General features: G+C 32.4%; 1 non-coding gene across 1 annotated transcript; it reads left to right on the top strand.

The window, feature by feature from the left end:
• Positions 1 to 4,838: 4,838 nt before the first annotated feature.
• On the top strand, positions 4,839 to 4,954 carry LOC148274984 (U5 spliceosomal RNA). Its single transcript, XR_015824138.1, has one exon. It is a non-coding gene; the product is annotated as a U5 spliceosomal RNA (small nuclear RNA).
• The last annotated feature ends 7,306 nt before the right edge of the window (positions 4,955 to 12,260 follow it).

The following is a 12,260-nucleotide window of genomic DNA, read 5'->3' as shown; positions in this document are numbered from 1 at the left end:
TTCTTGTTGTTCTGAATATACGTTTTTTTTATATTTAAGTTTTCATCTGGGATGCTTAAAAAGACAAGACGACATACGCCATACAGACTAGAAACCATGTTTGCGACACAGAAAAGTAGCCAGAAACAAAAATGAACGCAACGATCTATGCAAAGACATATGTTCGGTGTATGTCTAAGAGAGAATAAGAGATGAAGAAATAAATGAAGTCGTAGATATCATGAAGGCAGTACAAAATTATGGCATGTACCTGAAAAATAAAGTGGAGACCATGGGCAAACAAAAGAATTGTTGGAAGGCCACAGAAAAGATGGCTCAATGACATTTCCTCGATAGCCGGTAAAACATTGATAATGAAAGCGGGTGATAGGAAGGAATGGAGACGTTTGGAAGAGGCCTTTATCAAGCAGTGGAGAATGAGGAACTTCAGCCCTACGGGAAATTGGATACAAAAAATGTTTTCTTACGCGGGGTAAAAATTAGATCATTAAATTGTACGGCAAAGTTTCTTGAAAATGTACAGAAAAAATAATAATAAATATTTTGATAAAAACGCACTACTTTAAATGACGTCACTGGTTCATGTGAATCAACCTATGATCTAAGAGGTATGGAAGATTTCCGGTCTGCTTGTCGCTTCTGGACCAATGGGAAGAGCTGAATGAGAATAAGCGGAAATGAACCTCTGACGTTACACGCGGAGTTATTTCAGAAATACAAAACTTTGAAAAATCGTAGCGCCGATAATACGATATATTAAATTTTTTTTTTTAAATTTTTGACTTAGTTTAACAGTCTTTTAACAAATAAAAAATTCAAAAAAAACCACTGAACTTCCTCATTCAAGGTTGAAAAAGAAGAATAAGAACTCCTGGGAATGTAATTAATTTGTATTTATTATAAAATAAATGAAAGCAAAATTGTTTTACTACTTTTTTTCTACCGACAAGTTTCAAAGCTAGACACGATTCTTTATCAAGGTATAATTAACTAATAAATTCTATCCTATTTTATTAATTCAATGTTTACTAAATATTATGCTGCGTATGGAGCTAATAAATCAAGTACTTTTGTCTTGTAAGGATGGGAAGCGTAATCTGAAATGAAGAAAGACACTGGATTAAAAGTTCTTAATGTTGAAAATTAAATATTAAAAATAGACAACTTTGAAATTTTTGAAATAACAAAAGCTATTCATCATAAGAAAAAAAAGCAATTTTTCTATCAGTCCACTCTTGTCTAGTTTTCAGGATCGCATCCATCTCACATTACGCTTCCCATCCTTACAAGACAAAAATACTTGGTTTATTAGCTCCATAGCAGCATAATATTTAGTAAACATTGATTAAATAAAATAGGATAGAATTCATTAGTCAATTATACCTTGATAAAACTATAAGCTTGTATAGCTTTGAAACCGGTCTAAAGAAGAAAAAAAATAGTGGTTAAAAACATGGCTGTTTTTTTTATTTATTTTGTTATAGTGAATAAACAAAGAGTTAGTGGTTCAAATATAAAAATTTACATTTGTAGGTATTATACTTTAAAAATATAATCATCTTTTTTTAAATTACTTAATTCCGAAACCCTTCTTACAAGTCACTAAAAGGTTAAAGCAATTTGCACGGCTTATTTTAAATGGGTAATTCAATTTAGTAAAGTTCCAGTGAAATAATTGTGAAAGGTTAGTACTAAATATGACAATTTCAACGCTAATGGCAACACTACTTTCCTTTGATAGGACAGCAAAAAATATTTGTTCAGTTCGTACCCAGACACATTAGGATCCTTTATCAAAATATAATTTACCAACTACGAGGCGGACAGATTGCTCTGTAGATACTCACATCTATCAAATAATGATTATTAAAAATATTAATTATTAATACTCTTTATATCAGTTGCGAACGCCATTGCTCGCATCTCAGAGCCGCTCGGCCGACTACCAGGACCGAATGAGTTATTGTCCTTAGAACTCCGCCCAGAAGTAGTGGCCATGGGAACTATTAATCCCCCTCTCCTTAGAACCTGACCACCTTAATTAACAGGGGATTATACACTAATCATATGTGTGCGTGTGTTGGAAGACGAAATATGACAAGCCATTGTAACAATCCCACTTTCTTATTTTTTTATCTACGAATGGCGGTTTCTTAGTATACGAATAAGTGCATTGTACTGTTACGTAAAAAACCCATAAATATATTTTTTATTATTTGAAATTAATTTATAAATCCTAACAGATTACATTCATTTCACGAAATATTTTTTTTATTATTTATAAATCATATAACACAAAGTATTTTACAAGTATAATACATTGAATTACATTCTCAGGAGTTACAACAACTCAATTCGGGACATAAATAATATAACATTTAGAAAATAACACATATTGAGAACAACAAAGAAACAAAGCAAGTTTAGCACCTTTATAACTAAATATACAACAACAATATATGTATAATACATTGAATTACATTCCCAGGAGTTACAACAACTCAATTCGGGACATAAATAATATAACATTTAGAAAATAACACATATTGAGAACAACAAAGAAACAAAGCAAGTTTAGCACCTTTGTAACCTTATATACAACAACAATATATACGCCTAAAACCTTTTCTTACACAAGCAGAATAAATGTTTATAAAAAAACGTTTTTAAGAATAAAAAAAAGGAGTGAATCTACTAAGGGAGATAAGGTCATTAACATCACATGCCATGCAGATAATGCTGTCATAGTGATGATGAGAACATATCCATCTCAGTTAGTAAACATCTGGGTGCCTAAGAAATGTCGTATAGCACAATGAACACATGATTATTGGAAACATAATTCGGATATACAAAACGTGTGTCAGACCAAATCATGGTGTTTACAACAGAGACAAGGATAGATAGAGATAAAATAAAAAATACGAAAAACCAAGTAGAAAAACTAAATAGACAAACTAAATAACTGCTATATTCTATTGTTAATGATAATATTTTTAACATCTTTGGTAAACTTCACTAAAATCAACAGATTATTTATTTATTTATTAAATATACACGGCACGTAATGCCTTTTACTTTACAAAAATATATATTGTGTAGAAATAAACACTTTAATACATTAGATAAAAGATGAAAAAAAAGCATGAAAAGTTTATATGTACATATTACATCACAATGGTTTCATTCAATTAACACGCCAAGATATTGTGTAAAAAAAAATATAAATATTAGGAATTAAAAAAAATCATTAAAAGGAATATAAAATTAAAATGTACGAAAAATGTTTTTGAAGTTATTTTTAAAGAAAAGAACAGGTAAGTTAATTTTTAATCATAATTACATTGAACAAAAAATACAAAATTACAAAATCTTAGTTTAAGAGAAAAAACGTTTTTTTTTTTTAAAGTTAAAATTAAGAATCCAAAAAACATATAATATATGTTCACTAAAATATACACAAACTAGAAAAAAAGTAAGAGAAAGCACTCCAAATTTTAAAAATATAGTATGGGTACATAACTAAAGCTTTACATATGTAAATTACAGTTCACCATCTTTAAAGATGAAAGAATTGAAGAAATTAGAGAATTTTTTAGAACTGATTTTAAAATTATAATTTTTGACATCCCCCTTTCCGTCTACTTGTGACGAACGGCGATTTTATTAACAGGTAAGCTATAAAAAAAATCATTTATTTGTACCAGCATAGTAAGTTATTTATAGGTACCTACTATAAATTGCTATTTTTTCTGTGGTTCTGTGTGATACAACAACTTTCATCTATAAAATCAACTCGAACAACGTAACTTCGTGATATATTATATTGTGTAGCTATATTATCGATTGATTAATATATAACTAATTTAAAAGTTTATAAAAAATAGCACGATGAATTCAGTTAGTATTAGGTATTCTTATTACGATTGAAATGTCAACTAGCCGATTTGTTCTAGATATGAATAATGCCAAAAACGGCCTCGTCGAGCGTCACATATGTTGCGAGTCATATATCAAAAGTATCATTTCAAAGAAAAATAGTCCCTAAGAAATAATGTTTGAACAACTGTTTTGCAAATCGAGAATCTTCAAAGAATTTGTGCAATCTGAAAGTTTACTCTAGGAGAAAAATCCCGCCACTGGGTTTAACATGTTCAAAATATAGTCCACTTATTTGAATGAAAAAATAAGCTGAAGTAATCGGCTAGTTCCTTAGCTCGTTCGTTGCTGGCGCTGGGCGCGCTTTGATAATAATTCTATTTTTATTTGGAGAAAAATACAAATGGTGGCAATGATTTATAAAAAACAGTAATTGTTTGTTTGTTTTTCGATAAATAAAGTTACCGTAAAACATTATTATGGATAGTAAAAAATAATGGTAAGCTGCGCATAATCGCTTCTATACACGGTTCGCCCCTGCCGTCTATTTATTTTCAAATAATTTTTCACATTGTTGACACAGTGTATGTTTTTTTCATTGTTTTTTTAAAATTTGGATTGAAAAATACGTATCCTATTTTACTTCGCGCCTGTCCGACTGTTACAAAAAAATATGTCAAGCGGTCGCTCCGTCGAGACGTAAAGGAAACACAAACAAACAAACACACTTTCGCATTTATAATATTACTAAAGATAAGCAACTGCGTAATATTAGTTTTGAAATACATATTTAATTTTAATCCATACAAAGCAAAAGCAGGGCACGCTATGCCATTAGTACCTTATTTGTATTGTTTGGGTAGTTTAAAAATCAACCGAAAGATGACAGCACAATAGTTCGCACGGCGCTTGCGAAATGCATTTTATTTTGCATATAGTACCGTGAAACTCTGATGGCGGTACTCTGGTTTCCTTTCAATACGAATAAATCTTTCGCCTTTTACTAAAGATTTCCGTGGAGGGGAACACTCAAATGAGTCTATAACTAATTTTTGTCCCCCGCTTGAATGCGGGGCCTAAGGAAAATCAAATAATAAGTCAATTCATGACTTTTTAATAAGCAAAGCAAATTTCGATGACAACGACGGAATAAATATTTGTTTCGTGCGACGCGACGTCGGATATTTTTTTTAGGAAGGTTTAAAATATGCATATTTTGAATTTTTTATAATTACCCTAAAAACGAGAAGTTTCGCGCCCTGAAGGACAAACGCACGTAAGGCGCAAAACTTGTACGCAATGTTTATTAGAAGCGCAGTCGGCAGTCATAACGCGTGACGTCAAAATGACGTGATGTTAACTGCGGGCCGTTTTGTATGTGCTCATTTTTAAACCTGAATATCATAAACGAAAAATTGTTTTGAATACATTGATAGTTATGTCATTAGAATCATAAATATCCGCTATAAATATATCTTATATTTTAACGTTATTCCCGACTTGTGAAAATACCGAATTAACATTGCTCATTTATTGGACTTCGTAATATTAGTTACGACAAAAGAACGGAATACTTTCGGCGGTTTCCAAAGGCCTAGCTTTCAATCTGCCAACATGAATAACGAGTTATTTTGATTCGTTCAGCGAACGGCCTAGCCATTCAGTTAAATGCCGACATTTAATGAAGAGCCTAACCGTTCAACTATTTGGCGGCGTCTTCATTTTTGCAACGCTCGCGTGTGAACTGCTGCCGAATTTTCGTTTTGCGTCCAGGATGTTCACGGAGTTGGGACAATTGTCCACATGTACTCGTAAACGACACGAGGGTTGTCTTTTTAGTTTCGCATATAGGAACATCGAAAGCGCCACTAATCAAAAAAGAAACCTTTATCTTTAGCTAACCTCAATCCAAAGTTTCAGTTCGATTCGTAAGATGTTGTAGCTGCAGCGAATCGTCAAACTATACATCAATTGAACCGAGAAAATTTTCACGCAATTTATTTTTACAACTTTTGAAGACAATTATCTCAACAAGAATGCCTCGCCGAGCTGGTTTTGGTTTTCGACAATGAAGCGCCACATTAATCGACAAATTCTCGTTGGTATGGCGAATCCAGACGTGGACGGCTAAGTCTTAACGACGATCTAAAGACTGGTGCACCAAAAACGGCAGGTACCCAGGAAAACGTTGATGCTATGCGCAAGCTCTTCAAGAAAGATCGACATTTGACATATCGCGAGATTGAGGCATCATTGGAGATTTCAAAGACTTATCCACAAGAAATTTCATTTCAGATTTGGTCTAAAAAAATTGTTTCCCCTTCAATACCGCATCTGTTGGCTGAAGGACAAAAAGAAGCTCTAGGGCAGTGTTTCCCAGTCTTCCTTATGATGCCATGCTACACCGTAGTCTTTTCGAAAGTCAGATGCCCCACCGGCATCTATTTTAATTAAACAGCAGGTAAAATTTTAAATCATATTGTAATATGTTTGTAAACATATGAACCCCTAATGAAATTAAATAAAACCTATTCTAATACATAAATTATAACTGAAATGATTACAAAACACAAATTGAAAATGTATTAAAATAGAATAAAATAAAATGAAAACAATAATAAAACAAGAGTGGCAATTGAAATTGAGTACAAACACACATATCTTGACGCCTAATTTATGATTGAATTCAGTTACGCTTGCTACAAAGAAATTTTGTGTCCGGATCTAACTTAGTTCATTTCAGTCTTAGGTCCCTATACCTCTATTAGTTATATCCAATCAATTTCGTTTTTTAATGAGTAAATCGCTTTTGGCGCTAAAACCACATTCCACCAAATAAGATGTGGGAAATGGTAATAATTTTCTGGCATGCAAAGTAATATTAGGATATTTAGTGTTAATTTCTTCGCAAATCCATGCAATTATTCCTGCATCCTGCACAGTTTCCGTGTTTTTAGATAATTATTGAAATTGTAACGGGTTTCATTCTATTTTTAGTACAATTTGGCGTATATTTCAATTTTGTACATTTCCGGCATTTTTTTGTATGACCGATGAGTTTTCCCCTTTATATGTGGAATGCCGACGTGTCTCATCTCTGAAGCGTGGTGCCCCACCTCTGAGGCGTTATGCCCCACCGGTGGGGCCTACGCTCCACCTTGGGAAACACTGCTCTAGGGTCACAACAAACTCTAGACCGCTTCAACGCAGGAAACTCTAAAAATGTGTACAGCTTCGTCAGTGGTGATGAGTTGTGGATTTACTCATATAAACCCGAAAATAAACGCCGATCGTCTGTTTGGGTGTTTCAAGGTTAAGAATTTCTGACAAAAGTCGTCCGTTCTCGAAGTGTGTTCAAAAAGATGGTCATGACATTTGTCCCGAAACCTGGTCATGTAGCAACAACTCCTCAGCAAGATCAAAGAACTGTTACTGCCGATTGGTATACACCCATTTTTTTGCCGGAAGTCATTGCTGAGCTTCAAAAACAACAACGAACAACATATCATCATCCACCAAGACAATGCATGTTCGCATATAGCTCGCAAGACAATTGGATTTTTAAAGCAACAAAACGTCGAATTGCAAGACCATACTCCGTACAGTCTCGACCAAAGTATCAACGATTTTTTTACCCTTCCGAAAATCAAGAACGGACTGCATGCTCAAAAGTTCTAGTCGCCAGAGGAAGCAGTCGACGCCATCAAAAACGCAATTTTGACTGTACTAACAAATGAGTCTAATAACTGCTTCTAGAATTGGTTCGTGCGCATGCAAACATGTATTTATCTTTGTGGAGAATACTTCGAAAAACAGTCTTCAAAAGCTATTTACTGTTTTATTCCACTCTACATGAAAAATTTGAAAGACAACCCTCGTATTTTACCAACAGGGCATTGTCTTGTCCTTCTGAAAAAAAATATTGGCTCTCTTAATTTGTGTGTCTTTAATTAATTACTGCTTATATACCAACATATAAGGGTTCCTTAAAAAACATATCGATTGGTTAATTAAAAAAATAAACATTGGGTTTTCTCTGTAGTAATTGCAGCAATTAGTTTTTTTTTTGCTACACACATAATAAATATTTTTTTAAATCGCGAACGCCGGAAATATCGAAATTTGATGTTCTCATGATTTTTCAGAGTATCCTTTTTTAAATCGTTGATAAGCGTCGTGCATTATGGCACATTAGACCCACATTTCGGGTCCCAAAAACCACACTGAGGTCTCTAATCGCCGGGTATTACTTGAAAACAACAGTAATAACGATTAAGGCCAGCTAGTATGCGCCCTGAGAACGGGGACCGATTATTTAATCGAACCGTAATCGCTGACAATTTACCGAATCGACGAATCGATCGTCCGTCGATTTATGCCTCAAAAATACAGGATGGTCAGAAAATCTTTATCAACTAATAATTAAAATAATACTTCTTCAGTAGAGTCCTGATACAGACATCTACTGAAGAAATATTCCACAAATCAACAACTTATGACACCAAAGCAATTATACGCTAAAACAATACTCGCCAACAGATTCAAAAACTATTCTCACTCAAACGAAAGACATAACCCAACAATACAACAAATATAAACTCAAACAAATACAAACCAATACCCCTTCGGACAAAGGGATTTTGAGTACTGTGCAATTTAAATCTGTAACCTACTTCTAATGTCCATTAAAACAATAGTAACGAGAAAATGTTCTAAAAGGCTACAAAAATGGATAGTGGAGCCGACCAATATTAAATCATCATCATCATCAATCCCTTTCCGCACCCAATGGTGCATAGGGCACTGCATTGGTATACCAATCTTGATCATTTTGTAACATGAAGGTAAGATGATCAGTCTTACGCATCAGGTACCAGTCCAGAGACTATGAAATATTAAAGTGTGAAAACCCCCGTTTAAATAAATATTTCATATCAACCATGTTGGGAATCGAACCCGAGACCTCTTGCATGGCAGGCAAACGCTCTGACCATTACACCACAAGGCCAACTATATTAAATCAATTGCTCCATAAATGTATAGATTATTTCTTGGTTTTTTTTCTTTTATTGTGCCTTTTTAATATAATTAATATTGGTATATATAAATGAAATATAAACATAAATACGTAGTGTATAAAACTGTATAAAACTATTTTGTTATTATCTATAAAACATTTTTTTTTAAGAATACTGTTAAGTTCTTCGGCGAATTATTTAAAAAATTAGTAGGCGGAAAGTTGGATGCCAAAAATAATAAATTTTTCAATGAATTCTTTAAATTTCTATAATTGACTTGCTTTATCTATGCTAACTTTGGTTTGCTCCTTGTTTTAGCTGTGTACGGGATTTTGAATTGTGAACGAAATAACGTTGCGACGTCACTATAGACTATCAAACAGACGTATTTTTTCACAGCGATGACCGACAATCGATACAAGCTACTTTCTGTCCAAAAAAATATATAATTCCACCGGGAAAATTTTTATAGCTACACGAGAAAACTAATTAATCCCTTACTTAATTTCACCCTAATAAGACCTAATTGTAATATAATATTATTTCCCTACGAGTAGCTGCTTTAAACATTTACCTAAACAGTATTTCTTTTCTTATTTTTTTTGTATTTTATTTGTTTATTTAAATTTAATTTTTCGTGTCTCGTACAAGTTTTTCTCTCTTTTACACCTTTATATTTTTCTTTACTATAGTCCTTAAAATGTAAGATGATTAGAATGACAGCTGTCAAACTCAAATCAATAGTGATGGGAAATTACTGATCACTGATCATGTACCAGTCAAATCGATTTAGTCAGATTTTTCATGCAAACATGAAACCCTGTTTCCGAAAATTGATTTAAAAAAGCCCAAAAACAATCCTATTATAGTGTGTTGAATACAAATATTCACAAAAAATTAGACATTTATACTTTTTTCGTGAACATTATCTAACGAACTTTTTTTATTCGATCAATTAACATTAATCAATTTGTCCCATCTCTAACGTTTTTGCAAAATGATATAACCTTGTAAGAACGTCGTCAATAATTAGGTTTATTTTAGTTTTTTTTCCAGTTTTAAAGCTGATTTTATATATTTATGTTGATTTATGTTTAAAGAATTGTATTAAAAAAATTAATTAACTTACCAAATACGAATGATTTTTCGTGTGTCAATATAAATCACTTCTTAAACGTTACTACAAAGTTATGTTGTCAGTTTTTCTGACAACTGTCATTCTAATCATCTTACATTTTAAGGACTATATATTTGATTTTGTTTATATACTCGTGTTCTATACTACATGACTCTTATTTATGTAAATGGGCGTGAACAATTAATAAAATATAAAAAAATAATATAATGAATAACCTCAATCTCAAATATTAAGGTTATTCATTATATTATTTTCTAAAGTAAGAATTAAAAAAAAAATTGTTAATTTTTTTATTATGTAAATTCTATTATTGCTATTGTTTATTTACATGTTTATATATTTTTAAACATTTTGTTTTAAACGCTTTTTATATTTTGTCAAAGGCCGTTAAATAATTTAATAAATATGAGGCAACGTTGGAGCTCCAATAAATATTTAGGGTTTCGTTATTTTGAGTTATCCTGTAGATACTTTTGAAAATGACCCAAAGTCAGCGAATAGGTAGTCATTATACCATTATGACTATCCTCTGACCAGGAAATTATAATGATTCTGTAAACGGAGGGGTATGGACAGGCACTTAGGCCGATTCGCTGGTCTACCGTGGTCAGACGATTACCGGACGCAGTATCCACCCTGCAACGGACGGTTGGGGTTTAAACTTTAAATTAGGGGTGAGACTGGAAGGCGGCGGACAGTCTTGTACCCGAAAACTTTGAAAATATGTTTTATAAACGGTGTTAATTTCAAATAAATAAAAAAAAATAATTTATAGACGGCCTAAGCCAATTGAACGTAACTATGCAGAAAGCAGCCAGCCATAGAAAAGTGAAACTGAAATAATAGCATTTTTGTGAAAAGAGAGAATAATCAAATCTACACAATATTTGGAATGTTTTCGACTTTGACAAATGATAAACAATGAATTTAACAATGTTTGAGTACGTCCAAGTGCTTGCAGACTAGCTGGATTTCCTCCAGAGGGAGTTGTTCATATTTAAATTTATTTCAACAGAGAAGGAAAACATTTTTGAGAAGGGAATATGGAAGTCTAGGCATTTACAGGGCTTATGTGTGCGTAGTGCGTAGGTTATAAGTGCGTTAATTTTCAGGGTCGCTGTTATCAATATGTATATTTTTTAGGTGATCCCGTATAAGTTGGATTCGTTCCGACGTTTCGGCATCCATTGCAGGAGCCACCTACACATCCAAACAGTTAACCCTGAAGATGGCTTTTGAAATAATAATAATAATAATAATCACAGCTTGTTAATAAAACATTACAATTTCTTTATCTACTACGTGCATACTTGACTCTGTGGATGTATGTTATCCAGATGCTAACTCTGAATTGCTTGATAAGTTAAAACGATCGCAGAATATTTGTATACGTTATATCTTTGATCTTCGCGAATTTGACCACATAACCGAATATCGCACGCAACTACACTGACTCAGTATCAGGCATAGAAGAAACATTCCCATTCTATCACTTCTTCACAATATTTTTAATAATCCCACTTCGCCTATTTATCTGAGAGAGCTCTTCCAACCTCTATCACAACACGGATGATCTCTTCGTTCTAGTAACGAGAGAACCCTTTTAATATCTTTCATCGCTCTAATTTAATTGCCTCCTCTTTCACAGTTGTAGCCGCTAAATTATGGAATAATCTACCCACTAATGTTAGAGACGCCCCTTCTTTATTTACATATAAGTCAAGATTGAAATATAAATTTCTAAATATTTAAGTTGTTCTCTTATCCTTCTTTTTTTTTACAATCCTCTATAGTATTATTTTTTAGTTAATCTTTGTTTTTAATTTTGTATAAAATCATAAGATTCAATATGTCCATGTACTTGTAATTTTCTCAAACTGAACGGTTTGGGTAGGTAGGAAGAAATTACCATATGCAATAGGCAATATGCCCGCCCTTATATTTATATATATTGTATATGTATATAAAGTGTTAAATAAATAAATAAATACTTAGGTAATAGATTTCTCTGGATTATGTCTAGTCTGCCTAATTAGGTACAACCTGTTTTAAGGCAGACATTTTTATGCAAAAAAAAACAATGTCATGACTACCTACTAGTTAATTTATCATAGAGTTATACAATATTCAAAAATACCATTTATTATTTTAGAATGTTTTTGAGTAAGCTAAGTTAAATGAATAAGATGAATAAATTAAACTTACACGAAATCACCCAAAAAAGA

The sequence above is a fragment of the Micrasema longulum genome, unplaced genomic scaffold, assembly GCF_059751315.1.
Source record: "Micrasema longulum isolate JH-2025_06_02 unplaced genomic scaffold, ASM5975131v1 h1tg001537l, whole genome shotgun sequence".
Classification (NCBI taxonomy): domain Eukaryota; kingdom Metazoa; phylum Arthropoda; class Insecta; order Trichoptera; family Brachycentridae; genus Micrasema; species Micrasema longulum.
This window is presented reverse-complemented; position numbering and strand designations above follow the sequence as displayed.